Below are 25,272 nucleotides of genomic sequence, written 5' to 3'. Positions count from 1 at the left end.
AAAGTTCCGGTTGCTTCAGAGCCTTGCCAACACTTGGTATCCGTCACACTTTTGTGTTCAAGTATTCCGGTGGCTGTGTGGAGGCATCTCGTTAGGGTTTCATTTTGCATTTCCCTGATTACCAGTGATATTGAGTGTCTTTTTATGTGCTTATTCGCCATTCGTACATCTTCTTGGGTCAAGAGTCCGTTCAAATATTTTGCCCAATTTTTATCTGCAATTGTTTATCTTCTTATTGAACTGTAAGCGTCCTTTACAACATATCCTCCGCAGACTTTTAAAAACAGGAGTGATAGTCTCATGCTAAAATCCCTTAGACTTCTTTGTTTCAATCTCAAATTAAATGGCGGAAGTGGTAGGAACATGTAACCCACTGACTAGATGCAAATACTGAAGGGTATTATGTCCCTTAAGACAGCAGTCTTACTCTAGAGAACTTATCCAGAGGAGACATACAAAGATTAAGCGACAAGAATGTTCCTTCTAGCACAGTGTTTACTAGAGAAAAACAGGAATTAACCTAAATGCCCTAAAACAGGATGTGTCCATAAGTCTATATGATGCAGCACTAAGACACTAAGCCCCTAAGACAAATACCATAAAAAGTAACATGGGAAGATGCTTATAATACAATGTGCAATGAAAATAAGGCCAGTTATAAAACATACATGTAATATCATCTTTTAAAAGTGTTTACCAACCATGTAGAAAGATAGGTAGGAAATATATCTAAATGTTAACAGTAATTATTTCTAGATGGTGGGTGTTTGGGTCATTTCTATTTCCTTTTGACTTTTCTGTATTCCCGGATTTCTCTGCATTTAGTTAATAATTGTACAAGTGTTGAATTGTGTTCCTGCCAGGGCATGATGGTCAAAGTACACACATTTGGCATTGCCTGTCTAATCCTAAAGGCCGACCATAGCAGAGTGGAAAGAGCACACCCCGGTGACCTCCCAGGGGGCCCCATCAGCAGCCACTCTCGAGGACTGGTCCTCCCTCGCACATCTTAGCCCATCAGCAGCGACAGTGGGACAAAACGACTTCCCAGCCAAGCGAAGAGCCATCCTCAGTGGGGACTGGGCTACTCAGACTCGTGACCATAGGCTCCTTCCTCGGGATGACTGGGCTGGCCTGAAACATGACACAGCTGAGGGCTATTGGGCAGTGGTGTGCAGGTAAATGGTAAACAGCTGGATGTCCAGGAAAAATAAAAACAGCCCTGATTTGGAGTCTTTGCCTTTTTCTTTCTTTTTTTAAAAATGTTTTTAAAGTTTATTTACTTTGAGAGACAGAGTAAGAGTGCACAGAAAGGGGCAGTGTGAGAGGGGGAGAGATTGAATCTCAAGCAGGCTCCATGCGGTTCACTGGGAACCCGATGCAGGGCTCAATCCCACGAACCATGAGATGGTGACCTTAGCCAAAATCAAGAGTCGGACTCCCAGGGAACTGAGTCACCCAGGTGCCCGTGGAGTGTTTGCTTATTTCTGTGGTATGAATACCCACTCGTGGCTGATTTCAAGCTACTGATGGGACCCCTCTGAATGTGGCATTCGGAAGAAATGTGCGTAACTAACCATAATATAGTATTTTATTTTATTTTTAAGATTTTATTTTTTGAGTAATCTTTCCACCCAACATGAAGCTCGAACTCACAACCCCAGGATCAAGAGTCACATGCTCCACCGACTGAGCCAGCCAGGAGCCCCCCCCCCAACTGTACAGTATTTTAAATAGTATTCCCATCGCAGTGCAACAGGTGATGTAAATAACTTCGAGCACATACAGACCTGTAAAGTTATCGAGCAAGCGATTTGCGCGATGACTTTGGAGTTATTACTTTTGTTTTTAATACTTTGAATTTCGACAGGTTATGTAATTGAACTTTTAACAACAACTGTCTTGAACAAGTAGCTCATGAAATTCCTAACGAATTAGCCACCGGCTCTCATGCACAGGCACTAGCCTTCTCTGGCACATCCCTGCAAACCCGGCCGCCCTCCCTCACAGAGAGCCTCTGCCCCACACATGCTCAAGGAAGCTATTAAACTGCCTGAGCCTCTCCGTGTTCTCATTTTTCTGTAAAATGAGACTAATACTCTAACTCGCTGCAGTGGAGGGCGGGGGGGTTGGATTAACGTAAAAGCCCTACACTGTGTCTGGCACACAAGAGGTGCTCCGTGACCATTAGTTTCCAAACATTCCCTGAAGCAGACACAGGAGGAAGAGCCAGAGCTCACCCCACCCCTCGCCCTCCCCCCGCCTTGGGCCCACCTCCTCTTCTCCCCCTTCATTCTCCCCCTTCGGGAAAGGGTGGGTCAGGAGGTCTGACTTTGCATCCATTCCACACCTGTCAGTGGTCAGGGCGCAGCCCCTAACGGGGACCGGCCACAGAGACAGCAAGGTGTGGTGGCATCCAGGTTGGAGAGCTGGGACGTCTGGAAGCAGGTGCTGCTGCCGCCTCTTGCTTGTTGCGGACACAAGTCATTTCACTTTCTTAAGCCTCAGTTTCCTCGTCTGTAGAAGGGGCCCGGCTGCCTGCCTCATAGTCATAACGGCGATGGAAGATGGGGCTGGTGCCGTTGGCGGTGAGGGCAGATGCCAGCCGTCCAGCACAGGCTCATTTTGCACCGCAGTTAGGTCTTGGCTGGGTGGGGACCGAGGGGGCAGGGACGTTTCAGAGAGCAGAGGGCAGCTTTCACCCTGGGTCTGACCCAAGGACCGTTCCCCTCGCTGACGCACGGTGCCTGCTTCTCTGTGACAACTGGGAGTCCAGCAACAGATCCCAACCCGGGTCTGCCGCGGTGGACAAATGCACACATAGGCGGGTGTGTGGGCGCTCGGCCTCAGCCCCCCCAGGGTTGTGGTTTTCGTGCGCTGAGGGCAGTTTGGTATGGGAACCGTGTCGGGGCAATCCAGACCACGGACCCGCAGCCGGCCGGTTACAGCAGTTCAAGCCAGAGACCCGGAGGGAAAGTGCCATCTCCTACCCTGCCTCTGCTTTGCGTAGAAGAGGCTGGCGTCTCCCGGGCCCCCACCCCCTCCCTGCGGGAGATCCTTCAGAAATTCTGGAGGCTCGGGCTTGAGGGGGTTAGTGCCGGCCTTCAGTACTTGGGGGGAGACACGGCTACAGAGTGATGCCTCAGTTCAAGTCCTGGCTCTGCCACATCCCAGCTGTGTGATTTTGTGCAAGTGCCTCAACCTCTCTGGGCCTCATGTTCCATATCTCCAAACTGGGGGAAATCAATGATACGTACCTGATGGTGTTTTGAATAGGATTAATGATTTTATATATATTTTTTAACATTTATTTATTTTTGAGACAGAGAGAGACAGAGCATGAACGGGGGAGGGGCAGAGAGAGAGGGAGACACAGAATCGGAAGCAGGCTCCAGGCTCCGGGCCATCAGCCCAGAGCCCGACGCGGGGCTCGAACTCACGGACCGCGAGATCGTGACCTGAGCTGAAGTCGGACGCTCAACCGACTGAGCCACCCAGGCGCCCCTAATGATTTTATATTTAAAGCACCTAGCATGGTGCCCAGAGCATAACCACTACTCGCAAATTGTTGTCTGTAACTCCTTCTAAACATGTGTACGGACCACCACAGGCCCTCAGCTTGGATGGCGTCATAGATCCACATCCCTGCCTGCCACGTGTGGCTGTCCAACCCTGTCCGCACAAAGGACAAAAGGCAGGAGGAAGCCAGCCTGCCGGCCTCTTCTGTCCCACTTCAAATAGTCCTGATGTGCCGATTAGAATATTTGTATTAAAAACACAGAGCTCCCACACCACACGCCCATTTTTTTCTCAGCCAGCTTCACTCCGCAGCCCCTCGAGGTCGGGAATAAAGACAATTGGAACGCAAACCACGTTCACGCAAAGTCACACGCAGAGATGCTGGGTGTGCGTTTTCTGACGTTTGCTATAGAGGCCATGAGCATTTCTGCTGATGGGGCCGAAGCCCCCAGCCCTGGCCTCTCACTCAAGCCCGCTTGCACAGCTCAGGAATACTCTGCAAGGTGGGCAAGGTTCCAGGGGAAAGCTCTGTGTCAGGTGCGGTCAGCCATCCGGCACAGCACCACTGCCCTTGCAGCCAACTCCACTTTAAAGGACTTGGTTTCGGGGCACCCGGGTGGCCCAGTCAGTTAAACATCTGGCTCTTGGTTTCAGCTCAGGTCATGATCTCACAGTTCGTGGGTTCCGGTTCGTGGGTTCGGGCTCCATGTCAGGCTCTGCGCTGACAGTGTGGAGCCTGCTTGGGATTCTCTCTCTCCCCCTCTCTCTGCCTCTCTGTCTCTCTCTCTCCAGATAAATAAATAGACTTAAAAAAAAAAAAAAGGACTTGGTTTTGCATTTCTACCTTGTCATTTACCAGCTCGGTGACTTTGAGTGAGTCCTGTGACCTCTCTGGGCTTCAGTTTTCTCCACTGTAAAATACTAGCTACCAGTTTACCCAAAGAGTTGTGACGATAATGAAATGAGATGTGCCTCTGAGTCATATAGCAGGTGCCTGGCACAGAGTAAAGGCTCAATAAATGTCAGTCCCCTTTTCTTCTTGTCACCCCTCACCCCCGCCAGCCTGTTACTGGCCCTCATCCAACTTGATATGTAATCGGCTACCAGACTAGGGATGGTGAATATCTGGCATTCTTATCACCCCAGACTCCTACCAGGGCCTTGGCAGACATTACTAATCTATCCCTATTGTGGTAGGCAGAATTATGGCCCCTCAAAGATGTCTGCATTATAATCTCTGAACTCTGTGAATGTGCTACGCGCCACGGCAAGAGGAAATTCGCAGCTGTGGTTAATATGAGGATCTTGTGGCTGGATGATCTGGGTGGGCCCAGGGCAAACACAAAGGTCCTTATGCCTGTAAGGGGGAGGCAGGAGGGTCGGTATCAGAGAGATGCAGTGTGAAAGACTCCACTGGCCATTGAAGACGGAGGAAGGGGCCATACACCGAGGAATATGACCGGCTATTGGACTCTGACACGGGTAGGGAAACCGATTCCCCCCTAGAGTCTCCAGAAGGAATGTAGCTCTCCTGACACTTTGATTTCAGCCCACTGAGACCGTGTTGGACTTCTGACTTCCCAAACTGGAAGAGAATAACCTTCTGTGTTATAAGCCACCAAATTTCTGTAATTGGTTACAGCAGCAATGGGAAACTAATATACCCATCATCATCTTTCCCCATAATAATGTACTTGGCCTGAGAAGTCTTCCTAATAGAGTGTTCCCTGCAACCACCACTGAGAAATAGCAGATGGGGCCTTCAGTCAAGCCCGCCCCCCACCCCCGCCCCGGGTACACATAATGCCACTAACTGGTTCATCTTGCAGTGCTCTGATTATAGCCTGCCCTGGCCCAATGGCCCATCTGTCCTGATTTGGGACCTTTTCAGGTCCCACCTTTACTACCTCCTCACGCACACCTTCCCCTTAGCTTGAAACCCAATGACCCCAACCATCTCTGGACCTCTTCCTGCAGGCTCAGACCCCTTAATGGCCCTAGAAAGCAGACTGCTCCCTCCCAGAGCTTCATTCTCTAGTTCCAGCAAGGGCTTAGCTTCCGTGGTTGCCTTGTGACCCATAGCTGTGGGATCCTCTGAGCAAGGGAAGCCACATGAAATGGCTGGATCAGAAGGAATGTTAGACCACAGCCTGCCTCCTGGCCCCCACAACTCTCAGCTTCAGTACAAAGGCCTTCACCACAAGGGGTTATATTAGATGCATAAATTCATATCCACTGGCCTGTGGCCACCAGAGGAACAAAGGCTTCTTGCAGCAACACCCTGCACAGAGGAATGCTTCCTATAGAGGAACAAAGGGTCTCAAATAGAGATGTTTTTCTTCCACTTGTGAATGCGGAGGAGCTACAGACAAGGACAAGGCTCCCAGGGGATGGGCACCAAAGGGGGAAAAATAATGACTTACAGTTCAAAACGCCCTGAGATCAAACACCTTTGCCCTCGCATCCGTTTCTGGCGTTCACCCCACGCAAATACAACCACACATGCACCCTTCTGCTGTGTGCATATACCATCCCCCTCCAGGACACCCAAGCCACCAAAAGACAGCCAGTACACACGTGTAGGTATGCACACCACCCAGCATGCCAATCCACGGATGTCTGCGTGCACACGCACAGCCCCAGGCACCCACGTGCTCATCCCCGCGACGACAGGGCACACGTGGAGGCATCGCCGTGCATACAGATGGGGCACCTATTTTCCACCCCGAGACACTAACACATTTGTGTGTTTGACTGCCCGGAGGTGGCTAAATACCAACTTCACGGTGAGCATGTGCCCAAACACGTCACGCATCCTCGGAAGCACGGACACATCCATACTGTGGCATACATACGATTGCACCCAGGACCCACACCTGAAAACCACGGTGACTCCCACTTCACGCACACACCCGAGGCCCACGCCAGACAGACAGCCATGCAGAACGCCACCTGGCACACCATCTCCGAATGTCTTCGTGAAAACAAGCAAAAGCCAAGTAAATAGAAGCAAAGGCCTTTGATGTTTTGGTTTCTCCAACAAGACTGCCTCTTGGTTCAAGGGGCTCCCTGCTGCAAGGTGCCCGCTCTCTCAGCCGGTGCACACTGGTAGCATGGTAATCATCTCCCAGGGGCCTTGGGTGCTCACATTAACATGAGCGCTCACACACACACACACACACACATACACACACACTCACAGGCACACACACATACCCCTGACTGTTTGCAGCTGCCTTTTCTTTTTAAATCTCTCATATAATACACTTGCAATCCAGCCCCCCTCCTGCTTGCCTGGGCTAAACTATTTTGGGAATTGGCACAGATGCTGAGAGCAAAGATATTATTCTGAGATGCTCAACAGAGATCAAAGCTGCTTAATCAAAGCCGTCAACTCAGTGCACGGTGCCTTGGTGCATCCAGAGCCCAGGTGGAGAGGAAGCAGCCAGAGCGATCGGTTAGGAGCCAGGGAGAGCCCAGCAGTGGGACGCCAGGTCCAACAAGAACGGAGCCTTCGATTCCTGACTCCTGAGGTCATCTAAGGCCCTAGCTTGTCTCACTCGCCATCTCCACACGGAAGTCGGCTCGCTCCACACAGCCCCAGAAGGACGAGAATCTCTCTGCTTAAAAAGCCCTCCAGGAAAGAAGATTTCCTAACCCTGTACTGAGCAATTGTCACACCGAGGAAAGGAAAGGGCTTTGTCTTTTGCTGCAGGTCTGATGAAACACTCCAGAACTTTCATGGACTGGCCCCTCTCCCAGGAGCGTTGCTGGGTGGGCCTGGCTGATATTCGAAGTGGGTTGTGTGTGGTATGAATGGGAAAGTCATGGGGGGGGGGCAGGCGCAGCTCTTTGTGGGACAGTGGGGACATAGGGAGCTCCAGGGGAATCCTCCCAGCTTACATTCTTCACCTATGGTACACAACCAAGAGAACCCCCATCGCTGCCACCCCTTCTGCCCCCCCAACACACATAAAGTGGTCACTAATTCATTAATTCAACCTGAATTTGCCACACACTTTTCTGAGAACAAAACAGTCTCTCCCCAAGGAGGCTTACATTTTAGATGGAAATGGGAGGGATGGGGGAGGGAGATGGGTCAGGTTACAAGTAAATAAAACCTATATTTCAGATTATTAGAAGTGCCAGGAAGGAGACAAAGTGCTCTGAAAAACAGAGTAAGTACAAGCTGTGGGGCTGGAAGGCTGGATTCGTTTAGATAGGGTGACCACAGAGGCGTCTTTGAGGAGGTGACATCCGAGCCCAAACCTGAAGGGTGAGAAGGACCTGCCACGCAGGGAGCAGAGGGAGCTGTATTTCACACAGCGAGCGTAGAGCCTCCTGTGTCTGCTCAGGGAGGGCTTTGCGGGAGGGTGAGGAGGGTGTCCTTCTTCCAAGAGGCTTAATTCCATCATCACTGAGGGGAATGGGTTAAAAGAGGGCAAGAGGAGAAGCAGAGAGAACAGCTAAGAGGCCACAGTACTCTAGGCAGTACTGGAGTACTCTACGGTACTCCACGCACAAGGTGACGGCCACCTGGAATAGCACGGGGCAGTGGAGGAGGACCGAGAAGGGTGGGTTTGAGATTCATCTGTAGATTGAAGTGACGGGCTTGCTGATGGGTTGAACGTAGCAGGTCAGGGGACTGGAGAATGCCGTCATCAGTCAATTCACAAAGTCCAACTACCCACACTCAAAAAGCCCATGGCTGGGAGAGACCTCCGTGAAATCTCAGCCAGAGTTTAAATGGACCCTTAGCCCACCAGGAGGTCATCAGCGCCTGCTCGCATGAGATGGCGAGCTGACCAGCTCCAGGGTCCACCTGCCTATGGCCCGATAGTCAGCAGTGGTCACGGGAGAGCTCTCCTTTGGCTGTGCTGAACTCTGTCAGAGTCACAATGTTCCTTCACAAGTGCGACACCCGGGTGGACTTCAACACATCCAAGTTCAGAGAATCCCCAAAGGACAAGAAGCTAAGATGTCATCTTTCGCGAACCCTGCATTTGTATCCCTGAGGTCATAGCCCTGCCACTTGGCCCCGAGAAACTGGGCTGGCTAAACCCTGTCCCTGTTCTTTTAGGTCCCGGGAATGGGGTATCACCATCTAAAACTGTGTTTCCCAAAAGCAGCCCTGAAATGATGACCCCATAAGATGCTGCATAGCAAGAGATCCTTGGATGAATACGTCTGGGCAATGCTGTGTGTGTGTGTGTGTGTGTGTGTGTGTGTGTGTGTATACGTATATATATACATATATACGCATATATACATATATATGTATACATACATGTATACATATACATGTATATACATACATAAGTATATATATGTATATACGTATATATACATATGTATATACGTATATATACATATGTATATACGTATATATATACACGTATATATACGTGTATATATATACACACATGTATATATACGTGTACATATACACGCATGTATATATACGTGTATATACATGTATGTACATATATGTGTCACGTACATACATATATATACGTGTATATATACACATGTATATATATATGTATATACGTATATATATTACAGATACTTGCATAACACATACGTATGTGTGTGTATATATTAGAATACTCTACCGCAAACTTCTCTTAGAGTTTCACAATGCACATGAGCAGGCTCTCACAAGTGCTGCAGTGAAGATTCCCACTCAACTTTGTTGACTAGTACATTACCTAAACTTATCGACCAAAGCAACCTTCCTTCCCAGAGCACCTCCTATTAATAGCTCCACTTTGGGAAATACCATTCCAGGTGACCGAGTTATGACATGGAATTTGTTAAACGGGGAACTTCAGCCCCAAGTCCCACTTTGCTCTGAACCATTTAGATGTTTTCAAGCCCAAATGGTGTTTTTGAATTCAATAACTTGCTTAGTGGGTTCTGTCTTTTTTATTGGCGCTTACAGACCCGGCTTCGTTTACATATACACACTGGGTTTGATGAAGAAGCTGGAAGCCACTAGTTGCCTTTCCTCCTTCCTCTCAGCCCCGCCGAATTCAAATTCGTCATCCCATGGCTGACAACCAGGTCTTAGATGGAACTGAATGTTTATACTCTGTTGCCCATTCCTAAGAGGGGATCCCCATGGTTGGGCCCTTTCTCCGTGTTTTTCCCACTTTCTACTCTAACTCTCTGAGCGCACACAAGGCTGGTGGGTCAGTGTGGGGTCCCCTGGCTCCATTAGGACAAGTGGAACCCTGTGGCCAGCCCTGTAGCCAGGTCTCACTCTGCTGTGGGCCACCTGTGAGACACCCAGAAAATCTCTTTCCTCTGGGCCCCCATTTCCTCCTCTGAGGAGAAAGTAGGAGACCACAAAGGCCTCTATCAGCTACCTCAGCCTCTGTGGGCCTGTGGCGCTCAGTTTCCCAGAGAAGCAGCCTAAAAACACAGCAACGGTAAGTGTCCTCTCTGCGCACAACCTTATTAAAAACTGGAAAACCTCTTGAAATCAATACTTCCTTTGTTGAGAAAATATGTAGAAATATTTTGCCATTCGATGCGGGATACCAGTCCTAAAGAACAGTTATCGGAGGAATAAAAACAGTATTGGGGGTGGCAGTGGAAGGACGCCAGGGGCCAGCATGCAGGCTATGCCCCCTATTTGGGGGCACTCACAGAGGGTCTGTTTCATCGGCACTGCTGGTGACCAGACCCTCTCCAAAGCAGTGAATACACTTCTTCCCCTCCTTAGGGCAACAGAGCTGAAGTAGAGACCTGTCAGGGGTCGTCAAGCAAAAGCCATGTTGTTTGCCCAGATATTTAAGCACAGTGAGGCACCCTTCTCAAGGAATAGTGGGAACCCTCCAGAAATCCACCTGACAAGGGACAACCTTCATAAGGAGAGCAGTCTCAGCCTGCTGTGTTAACTCTTTCCTGCACAAAGGCCAGTACTCTCTCTGTTTCCGGATGGGTAGGTTAAGGCTCAAGACATGCATCCAGGCACCTGTACACATTCAGGTACTCTGATAACTATGCTGGGCCTTTGTGTCCTCATGGGTAAAAAGTGTCCTTGTGAGGTGATAATAGAAACTACCCTATGTTGTTGTGAGGGCAAAGGGATAGTGTTTGTAAGTCTGCATATAAGGCATTTGGAACAGCGCCTGTACGTAGTAAGGACTCAATATGTGTTAGATAACATTAGTATTATTGGTCCAAACCACATGGGTAGTAACTGGCAAAGCGAGGCTTCAAAGCCTGGTCTGTTTCATTCCACCACATCTATCTTATTCTACCACATTATTGCTTCCAGAAAGTTCTGCTTTCTCAAGCCCAAGGCTTGTTTTTTTTTTCGGTTCATGTGATAGAAAGCATGGCTATGGAAGGTCCCCGTGTTTTACTCATTACTGTTCAGACACTGAGAGAGAAACTGATTTCCTTCTTTTAGTCCCAACACCAAACTTCTTAGGGAAGGAACTGGCTCAGCCATTGTCAAGTGCTCACCCTGGGATCACTCATGTGGGCTCAGGGGGTGGGGTCAGGTAGCTCCTGCTCAAACCACATGGATTTGCAGAAGGGACTCCTGGAAAAGGGGACTCGAAGCACACAATCCTGTAACCGTGCCTTACAAGTGGGATAATTATATGCACCTCCCAGGATTACTGTGAGGATTTGATAAAGTACCATGTGCAGAATGTTGAGCACACAATAAGTGTTCAATAAATGAGTGCTTATTTCATCAGAAGTCTATATCTGAAATAAAAGCCAATTTGCCAGTCTAGCCTAAGAAGTCTCCTAGAAACAAAGAGAACCAAACTTCCACTAGTTACAATGGGCCCCAGATCACCTTACATGTGTCAGCACTGGCAGTCTGGATTGGGAAAAGGAACAGTGTCAGGGAATCATGAGCACAGAGGTAAGCTGGGACTCAAAACAGGTGTGCAGAAGTGGAAGGCAGACACAGGGCCAGTAGCCAGGGAACACAGAAGCTAGAAGTGCATGGTCCTCCATGTGGCCAGGAGATCAAACCCCAACTCCTGGATGGACAGAAACAAGAAGGCTCAGAAATTCTTTCACCTGCTACTTCAGAGAAGCCTTACCTTGGAAAGGATGAGCTACACTGGGACCAGCATTTGGCCCATTGGAATTTGTTTTTAATTTTTTTTTAATGTTTATTTATTTTTGACAGAGAGAGAGAGAGGGAGAGAGACAGAGCATGAGTGGGGGAGGGGCAGAGAGAGAGGGAGACACAGAATCTGAAGCAGGCTCCAGGCTCTGAGCTGTCAGCACAGAGCCTGACGCGGGGCTTGAACTCACAGACCGCAAGATCATGATCTGAGCCGAAGTCAGATGCTCAACAGACTGAGCCACCCAGGCGCCCCTCCCATTGGAATATTTTTAATCTCCAGTGCTAAAACCCCCTTTTCTCAAGAGGAACTCATCACTTTTCACAACGTGTGGGTCTCTGCCAAGTGGGTCTGGATGGACGAGGTCTTGTATCTCAATCCAGAAGGTGTGAGGCACCCTGAAGTTCCAGCACCCTTTAGAGTAAGTAAAAGACTCAAAGATTTCAAGAGAAGAACGGCTTGTAGGGACTTGGATCTCTTCTTTCACTCAGCACGAAGCAAAAGGGCAGCCTTCTGGACTCAAGAACTGGGGGCAACAAGGCCCCTTCTTGGTGGTGTGCCCCTGAGTTTTAGGGGGCCTTCCAAAGAATAGAGAGCCATGGACCCAGAGCCCCTTACCAAAGGCAAGCAAACCTCCATCTTCCCCCTGACACTCAAGAGTGAGTCCTTGCTTCTCTAGAGGCAGACAAAGGTATTGAGAAACTGGCTTGGAGAATAGAGCACGACAGGAAGAAAGACACAGATGTTCAGAGAACAACACAAACATGTCTGATTCCTGCAAAAGCTAGCAAATGTGTTGTCCAAATCTATTGACTGGTCGCTAATGGATGAGATTCAGGCTGGTGGAAACGGCACTCAGACAAGCTGCTCTGTATTGACTATAATTTCATGAGCATGAGGTTCAATTAGCCATTGAACTAGATACGGAAACGAAAGCTATTTGAGGCTTTGCAGCGATGCGGATGCCAATCGATGACCCAGACTGCCTCTTAGGATGACTTCCAATCCCCACACTTCCTTCCAACCCCCACCTGCCCACTATCCTTAAGGTAAGATGGCCTGGATCACCAGAATATCTCTCTGGCTGGTTCCACTGCCCCATTCTCTCTCCCCCAATATATCCTCCACACAGCAGCTGAAGTAATTGGTCTAAAAAGCAAATCTGATCATGTCACCCCCTGCTTAAAAATTTCTGATGACTCAGGGCATCTGGGTGGCTTAGTCGGTTAAGCACTCAACTCTTGGTTTCGTCTCAGGTCACGTGGCTTATCTCACCTTCACGCTGTGGTCTTGCCTATCAATACAACCACGTCTCTTGCCACGCCATTGTATAACTTGTTCCCACTTTCTCCAACTCTTGGAAATTTTTCACACAGATTGATGGAGATGGTGCTATGTACTCACTAAAAGGCACTTCATCTTCCTCCCAGGGACATGGCTAGAAGTGATGAATGACGAGGCTCTCAAGGACGGCAGAGTCATATACAGAAGGTGCCTGGGTCCCTGAATCATTGTTTGGAAGACAGCATCTAGAACCACCCAATCAGAAACACCACGAACAAGGAACAGTTTTATTGTATGACATCACTGACACTTGGGGACATTTGTTACAGCAGTCGGAAAATTCCAGCTAGTACACGGCCTGTTCTCTTGGCCAATAGGCCTTTGCAAGTGTGCGCTCTCTCCCTACAACCTCTTTCTCTTTATTTTTCTGCCCAGAAAATATCTACTTATCCCGTAATATTCTGGCATCACCTCTTCTGGGAAGCATACCTTAGTTCTCTAGGGTGAGTTAGGAGCCTCTCTCTGAAGTTTCCCAGAATTCTGTGCTTTTCTCAGTGCACACAGTGTACCTCACCCAAAGAATATGGGTTTTTTTTCCCTATGTTTATTCATTTTTGAGAGACAGAGAGAACAGAGCATGAGCTGGGGAGGGACAGGAAGAGGGGGAGACAGAATCCGAAGCAGGCTCCAGGCTCTGAGCTGTCAGCACAGAGCCCAACTCGGGGCTTGAACTCACTGACCGCGAGATCATGACCTGAGGCAAAGTCAGATTCTTAACCGACTGAGCCACCCAGGGGCCCCCACCCAAGGAATCTTAATTATCTCTTTCCTTGCCCATCTGCTGCAGTAACTAGACTCCGGGCAGGGACTGTGTCTTGTTCATGCCTGCATTTCTGGGGTCCCTTCCTAGAGTAGAAGTTGAGTAGATGTTTTATGGACGAATGACTGAAGTAGGTTAATACATAGATTTGTGAACAGGCTATTCTCTGATGATAACCTATGCCTTTACATAATGCCACCTCCCTCACTTGTGTGTGTTGAGGACAATGTGGGGATAGTTAGGTTAGCAGCCCAGGCTGTAGGGAAGCCCTTATAGCAAACTTGCTGGACCGCAGTCGGTGTAGAAGCCAGAGCTCTGGGTTCTCTGCATGTTGTAGACACAGGTGAGAGGCAAGACATATGTCAGGAAACATTGGCATGGTGTGAAAGGAGAAAGGAATGTACCTTCATTAAGCACCTGCCATATGCTAGACAATTTAAACATATTATTTCAGCGAGTCTGTCCTCACAACAACCCTGTAAGTTTGCTGTTATTATCCCCATCTGGCAAATAAAGAAGCAGGCTCAGAGAAGTTAAGTGACTTGCCCAAGGCCACACAGCTGGTAAGTGGCAGAGCTGGAATCCAAAACAGGGCCTTCCCGTCTTCTGAGCAGGGGCTCCACCCAATGCATCTCAGCAGACAAAAGGAGAAGCCAGACATGCCTAGTTTCTCCACGACACCCAGGGCCTGGGCCTCGTGTAGATATGAGGCCCGCACATCAGTCCTGGCCTGACAAAAAAGCTCAGAAGGCTTCTCCTAGCAGCGGCCTGTTGAACACGGCCTGGAGGAGAGAGTAAAGAAACAGGCTGCTTTTCCCCGGACCCAGGCTCTGTCAGGCAGGCCTGATTTGTATGACTGCTCCAGACGCTGCAGAAACAAACACTGGGCTGTTGGGTCAGGTTCCCCTGTTTCTTAGATGAAGGAGCCAGACCGGAGCCAGCGCATTTCTCAACCCCCAGGCAACCGCTGACCAGGCCTCCTGGGCTCTGTCTCCACTGGCAGCTGTGAGCGGCGCAGCCTCCTGGCTGGCTGAGCAGCCCCCGGCCCTGCTGGCAGGTAAGGGCCCAGGGTCCTGCATGCCAGGGACCTCCCCCTCTGTCTGGGAAGCTCGGCCAGGAGCCCCAGGCCCCAGTCAAGCCTTCGCTTGCCTCAACATCCTGGCAGCTGAGCAGAGGCCCCTGAATTGCTGGGGGGCAGATCGGGAAGGCAGAAGTCCTTGTGGGATGTGACTAGGAGGGGAGGTTAGTGGGGAGAGACTGGGAAGAGTTTGGGCGCCAGAATGAGCGCTCTCAGTGGCCAGCCTCTGAAGAGGGGGCTTCTGCCAGCCACTCTGATGGAGAGAGATAGCTCCTGCCCCCGAGGAGCTCAGAGTCTGGAGGGGGTGATGGACACCGGGCAGACAATCCCAGCAAGGTGTCAAAGGGACTCAGCTTCTTCAGGCTGCACCCCTTATCGGCTATGTGGCCTTGGACTAGTGACAAACGCTCTGGGCCTCAGTTTTCTCGTCTGTGAAATGGAACTAATGATATCCACTTAAAAGGTTCAGAGGAGAAGCGCATAAGTGCTTTGCTCATAAAGTACTTTGCTCATAAAAATGGTGCTTGCTACAGGATCTTGGCCCTTCCAATTAGACGGACTGTGTAGAAGTCAGGGACCTGAGCCTCTATTTCTTTCACAGCACCCGTGGTTTCTTACTTAGTTTTCCAAGTAAGAGAGAGGCTGAATGTATATCCTGATGGGATAGAAACTGCCCTCAATAATAACTTCAGGAGATAAGTCTCCCTCTACTGGGCTTGCTCCAAGGAATCAGCCTCTTTGAACGGACCAAGAAGAAAACCACAAAACAGGCAACGACAGGCGGGAAGGGGGTAGCCAGAGCCTAATAATCTCCTAATAATGAGTCTGGATAGTCTAAACTTGATAAAACCTCCTTGAATAATCAAGGGCAGACTGCACTTGTGAGAATCAGTCCCCTCTAGACAGCACTCTCAGTCTGTGAAGCTCCATCACGAACATCATTTATGTCATCTGGGGGAGTCCCATCAATATGCGTTGAAGGACAGAGCCTTGCAACCGTCTCTTAATGCAAGGAATTAGGATCCTGATTTAACTGATAAGGAAGCCAGGGCTCAGAGAGGGGCATTAGATTTTGCTAGACAGAGATGGGTCCTGTTTGTTTGCCACACCTAGTGTCCTCACACCATTCCACGCCTGCTAGACAGACATATGGTGAACGGGGGTATGCAGTCACTGGCCCTCCCCGGAGCCAGTCAGGACGTCCAACCGACAGAGCTGCTCTCCATGTGCTGGTCTTGGGGATGGGTCTTTGAAGCAGCATGTAAAACTTCTTGCTTGTACCCCTACCCTGCCCGCCGACAGGCGTGTTCCCTGGTGGGTGAGAACCGTGCAAAGCCGGAAGGGGGCAACTGGCACAGCTGGAATGCAAACAAACAATGAGGCTGGTGAAAGATTGGCCCAGGTCTCTTTTGCTGAGGGAGGGTGTATAAAATATGGAAATAAAAATTACACAACTGAGCTGTCTCCTGGGAAGATGATGGCTAATTAGATGTCTCACAGCACACTGGCTCCAAATCACAGAGCACTCTTCACTGGGGGTTGCAAACCCCAGCCACGAGCCGGGCACGATGCCCAGAGAGGCTCCCGGGACTCCGGTGGTCACCAAAACCACCGCTCAGAGCACACTTTCCAGGTGCCGTGCTCTGCGCTGGGGATTTGCATTCATCACTCACTGAATACAAGTCTCTTTCTCTCTTTTTTTTAAAGTGTTATTTATTTATTTATTTATTTATTTATTTATTTATTTATTTATTTATTTATTTATTTATTTTAAGAGAGACAGAGATAGCACAAGCAGGGGAGGGGCAGAGAGAGAGGGAGAATCCAAAGCAGATTCGAGCCTGACACGGGGCTCGAACCCACGAAGCCATAAGATCATAACCTGAGCCGGAACCAAGAGTCGGACGCTCACCTGACTGAGCCACCCAGGCGCCCCCTGAAGACAAGTCTCCTTAAAAGCCCGAGAGTTAAGTGCTCAAGCGTCCTCATTTGCTAGAAGAGGAAGCAGAGGCAAGGGGAGGTTATCTACGCACCCCTGGTCTTGCTGGGGAGGTGAGAGGTGGTCACTGACTCTAGAAACAAAAGGAAAGACAGCCCTAAATCCGTAAAGAAAGAATTGCTTTTGCTTTCTCTTCCATGGGCATTTTATGAGGTGACACAGATGACAAATCCTGGCTTGTCAGAGCTGGAAAGGCCCTCGCACAGCATCTAGGCCCATGTTTTACAAAGTTTTCTTTTTCCTTTTTTAGCCACGGGACACGTTGTCTAGCTGCAATCTCGAGTGGAACCGTAGTCGACGAAACAGAGCGAGGAGCTGCCTCGCCTTGCCTTCTTGCCTTGCTCTCACCATCACATTTTCCTGGAACCCTGGGATTCCTTAGAATCCAGTCTGAAAAGCACTGTCCACATTCAATTCCTGTACCTCATGCGTGGGAAACAGAGATCTGGAGAAGCTAAGGGATCTGTCCAGTGTCAAAAGGCCAGGAAGCGGTGGAGGCACAACCAGCCATCAAGCTTCCTGGCGTCCAGGTCAAGGGCTTTTGGCTGGGCCCGGCAGCCTTCCCTGCTCTCACCTACTATGCAGGTGGGTATAGCTATAGGTGATGCAGATACTCATCGTGTACAGACACAGAGAAAAGAAGATAAAGGCATATCATTTATTGAGTGTTCTTTGTACCGGGCTGTGTGGCTGTATAAGGGGCCCAGAGTTGGGGGAACATGGGCCCTATTCCTCAGGAGCTCACAACAGAGTTGGGGAGACAGACAGGGGCTCCCAGGGCTGCCCCACAAACCAGAGGGTGGAGGAAATTTTATCCAAAGTGCCCACGACAGCCCATGAGGAGTACAGAATGGCAGAGAGTCCTTCAGGACTGACAGGGGCAAGGGCCTTTGAAAAGGGGATACTTGGACCAGCAGAGTCGGGATCATTGATGGGACCAAACAGGAGAGGCTTGGAGAGCAAAGGCCAAGAGGCAGAGAAGCGCCGGGTGTGATGGTCGAACCATCCAAAACAGATCAGCTCAGCCTCTGCCCTGTCCCCTTTGCGAACAGGATTTGTCCTTCCCACCCTAGCCCACCTTGCCTTTCTGGGATCTGTTTGGGGGTTTAGCCTCTTTCTTTCCAGCAACTGTCCTGAAGATGGGAGGGAGAAGAAGGAGAGAGCAGGAAAAAGGAAATTAATTCTCCCAGGCTGTGTGTGTGTGTGTGTGTGTGCGCATAAGAACAAAATACCACTGATATTAAACACTACCTGAAGCTACTTCTCCCTTCTTTTAGAGAGCCACAATTAACCATGGGGGAGTTGTTCTAACATAGATTTATTATTAACATAAATATTCTTCTTATTATTCTTATTCTAGGAAAATGCCTTGATGGCCTCTCTGGTCCCTGGCCTGGAAGGGGAAGGAGAAACAAAGAGGAGGCTAAACTGTTCTACCTGAAATGACATTTGGGCTTTGCTCCCTGGAAGCCCCAGAGGCTGGATGGGTGAAGGCTGGGTCGGGGAGCTGGGCAGGGCTCAGAAATGGAGTGTGACAAGGGAAATGAAGACAGAATCCCAAAACGGAGTAGGAGATGCACTCTATGGGGGACAGGACACAGCCACCCTCTTTCTGGGAACATCGAGCTGTTTTTGCCTACTCCTGTATTTCCAGCAAAGGTCTGGTGGCCCCGGGAACCTCATGTCGATGGCTTGTGGAATGGCGATGGGCAACAGGAGAGGGAGCTCGAGTCTCCAGTGCTGAGAGTGAGCTCAGGAAGACAGAAGCATCACGGATGGAAGGGGTGAACACCTGGGCATGCTGGGGAGACGGGGTTTCTCAGAGTAGCGGGGACTGGGCACGCGCTGTTTGATTTGGAGGGTCAAGCGATGGATGCTGCCAGAAGGCTAAAAGGTGAGGGTGTTTGATGTACCTGGCAATGTGTGTGCATATTCCACGATGCATATTTACATCAGTGTGTTCATGAGGGCCGCTACCTGTGTGGTCGTGCAGGTAGATGTGTGTGTGAGTACGTGTAAGTATGGAAATGCAGAAATACCCCATATATGTAGGAGTACATGCATAGGGGGCCTGGGCTTCAGGATGTGTGTTTACGTGTGTATAAATAAATAAAGACGAGCAGTGGCCATGTGGGTGTGGATGTGAGAAGGCCTGTGAGCGCAGCTGTGTGTCACTCCATGTGCGTGTAGGGCCGTGGGGAGATTTGTAAATGTGCAGACCCTGTGTGTGTGCACAGATGTGCCAGGGACCCAACAACCTCTGCAGTGTGCCTCCCTCCCCTTGGGGTCCGGCACAGCCGGCGAGGCTCCGGGCAGCAGGGAAGGGGGAGTAGATGTTCCCGGGCGTGCTTGCCCCAGAGCGCTGCTCCTTGCCCAAGAACATTCCCACTTTCCCATTCCTGGGAAGGAACATAATGTCCACTGGCTCCTCTCCTGCCCGATGAGTCCAACTCCCTTGTCTTGGGCTGCAAGGCGCTTCCTGACCAGGACAGGGAGCATCCAGGGAGCCAAACCCCGGGGGCAGAGTGGGAGGGAAACATACCGGCTCCAAGAGTGTCAGCAACAGGAGATCTTCCCGGGGTGATTAAAGTAGCCATCATTTGTTGGGTGTTTGCCATGCGCCAGCCCCGTGCAGAACATTTCACATGAATAAACTCATTTAAGCCTCCCTACAGCCATAGTTGCTAGGGCTTACCACGATCTCGTTTGGGCAGATGAGGACACTGAGGCTCAGGTGAAGGAACGTGCACAAGATGGCACAGGCAGAGCTGAGACTGTGAACCGCCGAGGTTCCTATACCCCTCAGCCAGCCTCGCCTTTTCCAAATACCTTTTTAGAACTTGAGGTCCTACTATGTGCCAGGCCATGCGCTGAGCCCTTTCATATCATAAATGACACATATCACGCTTTCCATTTATTATCTTATTTCACCTCCATAACTACATTATCAGGTTGGTGTGATGTCCATTTACAATTAAAGAAACCGAGGAACAGAGAGGTTGAGTCACTTTCCTAAGGACACACAGCTTGTAAAAATTGGAACCAGAACTTGAACTTGAGCCCATGTTTGTAATAAATTAGATTATCACATTTTAGACCTGTGATATTCTCATGAAGTAGGGAATATTTAGCCCAGGATCAGAGACAGGGCACAGAACTGCTATGTAACTGAGTAAGGAGCAGAGACAGGATAGGAACTCAGGTCTGTGGGAACATCGATGTGCTTCTGTGGATGGACATCTGAGACTGAATTATAAGAATACGGTCAGGCATGTGCATGCGTGTGTGTGTGTGTGTGTGTGTATGTGTGTGTGTGTGTATTGGATCTTTCCATCTTTTTCCTGCCACCCCAACCCTTCAGCTCTAGCCCTCGGGGTCCCAGAGAGGCCCTCCTCCTTCTCACTCCACTTGTCTCTGTCCCTCTCCCACCCCTGACTCTCCCCTTCTCAGATTTCTCATGGCCCTCAGACCACATATCTCCTCACAGAGCCTGGTTCTCCTCCACCCGACTCTAAGTTTTTCAGCTGATTTTTCTTTGTCCGGTCCCATCTCCATGTCAGATCTTGAGCTCCCCATCACCACAGCTTAGCGTGGGGCTAGGCCCATGGTAGAGACTCAGACAGTACTCACTGCTTCTCCTGATGATAAGGGTGAACCTTGAGTCACCAGGGGCCCATCCATCCATCCATCCAACAAATATTTGTTAAACAACTACTATATCCCAGACACAGTTCTAGATATTTGTTTACATCAAAGAATAAAACCTAACAATAATACCTGCTCTTATGGGTCTTATCATCGAAGAAGGAGAGAAAGACAATAAATGACAAATAAGTAAATTACAGAGTATGTTAGAAGATGATGGCTAACAGAAAAAATAGCACAAGGTGAGGAGAATCCAGGGCCCGTGGAGAAGGTGATCTTTAATCAAGTCTTGAAAGAGGGAGTGAGTTAGCCACGTGGATATCCATGGAACAATGCTCCGGGTGGAACAGACAGCAAGTACAAAGGTCCTGAGGTGGATATGTGCCAGTATGGCTGGAGTGGAATGACCCGGAGGAGAGTAATAGAGGAGCAAGTCAGATTGCGCAGCCACTGTCACGACTTGGATTTGGACTCTGAAGACGAGGAGGGCTTTAGAAGTTCCTCTTCCTCCTCATCCCCACCCCAGATCTTTGTTTTGCTGTCTTTTTATCATTCAGGTCTGAATCAAAGCTGTCTCCTCAGGGAGGCTTGTCCTAGGACCACCTTATCTAAGTGGCACCCCGCATCTCACCACTCACTCTTTATCACAACGACCATGTTTCATCTTTTTCACAGCACGTGCTGTTCTGGAAGTTAGCTAATCTGGGTTTCCTTGGTTCCTGTGTTTATTTTGAGTCTTCATCCACCCGAGTGAAAGTTGCCGGAGAGCAGGCCTTGTGTCTGCCTCGTTTCGTGTGGAGTCCCCACGGCCTAGGGGAGCGCCTCTCAGCACCAGAGTGCTATATGGCAATGCAGCAGTAGCGAGCCCCCCCTCCTACCGGCCCATTAACAGCTGCACGTTCCCCAGTGAGGCCGGTTACCGGCTCATAAACCTGGCTCCTGTTGGGAAAGCAGGTGCGTGCCTCCCGCAGAAATTCCACCCTGCCCCTCCTGCCCGCTAACACCCCCTAAAGTTGAATATCGGGGTTTAAACCCAAGTTACCACAAGCTAACAGAAGCCATTTGCAAAGCAGAGCCTTTCTCTCTGCCCTTCGACTAGGTCATCAGAAATAAATAGCTCTTTTATTAGGGATTCATGGCATTGCCCTGCTGGTCCGGTCACAAAGCTGTTACCCAGAGAATTCCACAACACCAAGCGGGGCAAGAAGTGATAGAGAATCTACTAAGGACTTCACATAGACCTCATCACTGGGCTCCCGAACAAGCCTGCAATGCCAAGTTTTTACACCTGTTCTACAGGTAAGGAAGTCGAGGCTCAGAAGTGTAGTGACCGACCCTGTCTAGGTACTGTGTGATTAGTTTATGGCAGAGTCAGCATTCAGTCTTAGGACTGCCAGACGCCAGACTGCATGCTCTTTCCACACGCCCTTGCCAACCCAGCTTCAATTCAGCACAAAAATCTATCCTTCGGAGGTCTGAAAAGAACCAAGAAAAGGAAAATAAAAGTAAGGAGCCTGTCTCAGTGGGACTGGGGTAGGCTAAGAGCCGGCTCTGTATTCATGCCAGAAGAGCCGTCCTGAGCCCAGCATTGGCCAAACAGGGGCATCCTGCGCCGTGGACAGCCCCGTCTTCCCCACCATCTGGGGCACTTGGAGCGGCCCTGGGGTCCGGCTCGCCCGCCTGGGTACTCCACGGGGAGTCTCGGCAGCCTGCCTGCCCGCCAGACTAAACATTCCCTCTCCCAGCTCTCCCTGCTCCACCGGCCAGAGTGTCCTAGGAGAGAGTCTCAACAACAGAAGAGAGGGATAGTTGACACGCATCTATGGACACCCTCGGGAGAGAGGGTCATATACCCAGGCTTCCAAACACACACGCACAGGGATGAATGGGCCTTTGGACACCGCCTGGGGGAGACAGACCAGCCCACAGACCCACTATGACCACTCACTCTCACACACACACACACACACACACACACACACACACACACACAGAGGCAGAAACGGTTATCTTTGAATACTGATAAAGAGCGCTGGGCCCACACTAAACACACACGCACATAAATACCCAGATGCCACTTGCCCTGGGCTCCTGGACACCCACAGGGACACGTAGGGCTAAATGTGGACACATACACAGTGTGCAGGGCTGTCTTTTGGAAAATAGGGGAAAAGATCCTGCCAATGTTTCCACTGTGTGCCGCGTCTAAAAATTTTGCAGCCAGGAGAGATGCCCCCAAGCTGTGTAGCTATGTGTGGGCTCTCAGATAAAGTGGGGATCATGAAAACAAACAGCTCGGAGAACATGTCGGGGGAGGGGGGAGGACGGCGCTTTGCCGACAGGGTTGAGGTAAAGGCTGTATCGAGAGCGGGGTCCCCCGATGGCTGAGACAGAGACAGCTGGAGCCTGTAGCTGATAGGCTTATGGCTTCAATTTCCTGAAAGGAACAAAAACAAAAAAGCAAAAAACCGCAAGCCTACCCTGATGGTTGCTTTGGAAAGATTCACTGAAATCACATTGGAAGCACTGCGCCCAGCACATCCCAGGGACTGAACACGGGAAAGCCGTTAATGTGATTACACTCACAAATACCACCGGTGATGGCGACACGAATCAGTCCATTGTCACCTTTGATAACTGCCCCTTTGCGAGCTGATTCCTTATAGCACTGTATGTCTCAGAAATATTTTATGGAACACATATGTGTATGAGATGCATTTGTAATAAGTACAAAAACAACAACCAACACTTACTGAATATTCGCTCAGTGCCAGGCACTGTCCTGAGCACTTTACATGTATTATCTGTTTTAAGAAATTGTTTTTAATGTTTTTAAAAAATATTTATTTAATTTTGAGAGAGAGAGGAAGAGAGCACGTGCATGAGTAAGGGGCCGAGAGAGAGGGAGACAGAGGACCCGAAGCGGGCTCCACCCTGAGAGCGGAGAACCTGACGCGGGGCTCGAACCCACAAGCTGCAAGATCATGACCTGAGCCAAAGTCAGATGCCTAACCGACTAAGCCACACAGGTGCCCCTTTATATATATGATCTTGTTTGGCTTTCACAATAACCCTATGAGGAGGTAGCATTTTATACCCATTTTACAGATGAGGAAATTTACCCAAGTGGAGTGTGAATATGAATACAAACCCACTTAAGTGCTAAAAACCTGTGTGTGTGTGTGTGTGTGTGTGTGTTATATTTACTGTCAAGGAGGTCAGCCAGAACAGTCAAGTGGGCACCAACAATCCTAGCCTCTCATGCAATGAATTCTGAGTTTTCCTCAGTTTGAGGCAGGCAGCTATTTGGTGACCATTATGGTTCTCTTTTGGATGTTATCTTGAGCATAAAGAGACAGTAATGGAGGTAATCCAGATGTCACAAAGGGGGGGACCATGTCGGATGTTAAAAATGAGAATTTTATGGTAGCCAGAGGGGCCATTAAGGAAAAGTTCCAAAGAAAACCAGAGAGCATATAGGGATCCGGGGAGGTTCTGATCATAATCCTCACTGAGGCCTGCAGGGCCTGGCCATCCACTGTATAGAAGGAGCTGAGGGACATTCTAGACAGAGGCTCCAAGGAGAAGAGGAAAGCCAAAGGCGTCTCCACTCAGCATGACCTCGGTCACCTGGCCCACGAGCTGGGTGCCTGGGGCCCCAGCATCCAGACATGTACCCGCCATGCTGACAGGATGTATGTTCAAAAGACAGTGGGGTACCAGAAGTGAACCCTAAAGGAACCCACAGATTTGGGGTGATAATGCACCACGCTGGGGCAGAAAGTTGGTAGCAGGGAAGGCAGGGACGCAGGGTATGTGGGGGCATATGGGAATTCTCTGTACTTCCCTTTGTTTTTTGCTGTGAAAATAAAACGGCTCTAAAAATTAAACTGTATTAAATAAAAAGGGAGAGGGAGAGAGGTGTGGCGCCCCCAAAAAAGGCACAAGCCACTCCAGGTCCAAGAGTCTCGGCCGTGCTCTAAGTAGCCAAGGAGGTTCTGGGAGGCGTCCTCCAGGCCACCAGGGCCGGAGAAAGAGCAGAGAGCAACAGAGCCCTCGGTGCAACAGCATGCAGCCCCTCGCGTCACCCCCACGCCCCCCAGCCACTGCTGCCCTGTTTTTGTTTGTTCTATCGGTTGGGGTTCTGCATAAACCCCACTCGGTGAGGGTTGTGATGAAGAGTCATGTTTTACACACCTCCGTTCAGAGCTCAAACGTGGGTGAGACCCCAGCCCTCCCTCTTCTGCGTACAACCTGTAGTTTGCAAAGCCCTTTTACAAAAGAGCCCCAAAGGCAGGCATCTCACCGCTAGGCCCTCTTGCCAGGTTGGGCATGTAGAAAGTGCTCAATAATTATTTACCACGGGATTGAATGGCTCCTGTGAGATTTATAGCAAATCTTAAGAGGTGGGCAAGGCAATTCGGGGCAATTTTTATGTCACGTTTATTGAGTTGCTTACAACAGGCCAGACACAAATCGCCCCACAGGAATTAACCCATTTAATCTTCTTTACTAACCTAATATTAGTAAGTAATATTATTTTATTTTCTTAATGTTTATTTTTGAGAGAGAGGGAGAGAGAGAGAATGAATGAATGAGTGGGGGAGGAGCAGAGAGAGGAGGAGACACAGAATCCAAAATGGCCTCCGGGCTCTGAGGTGTCAGCACAGAGCCCGACGCAGGGCTCGAACCCACACACTGGGAGATCATGACCTGAGCCAAAGCCAGACGCTTAACCGACTGAGCCACCCAGGCGCCCTGAGGTAAGTAATATAATTATTGATAAAACAAGGGCACAGTGAAGTCCACTAACTTGCCAAAGGTC

The 25,272-nt window shown here is 49.7% G+C and overlaps 1 protein-coding gene and 1 long non-coding RNA gene across 3 annotated transcripts in view; one reads left to right on the top strand and one right to left on the bottom strand.

The window, feature by feature from the left end:
- NAV2 (neuron navigator 2) overlaps positions 1-25,272 on the bottom strand; it is a 740,939-nt gene that overhangs the window by 458,447 nt on the left and 257,220 nt on the right. The window lies entirely within an intron of this gene.
- LOC123601483 lies at positions 13,710-19,797 on the top strand. Its single transcript, XR_006714129.1, has 3 exons — positions 13,710-14,782; positions 17,053-17,387; positions 18,163-19,797. It is a non-coding gene; the product is annotated as an uncharacterized LOC123601483 (long non-coding RNA).

Source organism: Leopardus geoffroyi, chromosome D1 (genome assembly GCF_018350155.1).
Source record: "Leopardus geoffroyi isolate Oge1 chromosome D1, O.geoffroyi_Oge1_pat1.0, whole genome shotgun sequence".
Classification (NCBI taxonomy): Eukaryota; Metazoa; Chordata; class Mammalia; order Carnivora; family Felidae; genus Leopardus; species Leopardus geoffroyi.
Note: the sequence above shows the minus strand (reverse complement) of the source record. Positions and strands in the feature narration are given on the sequence as shown.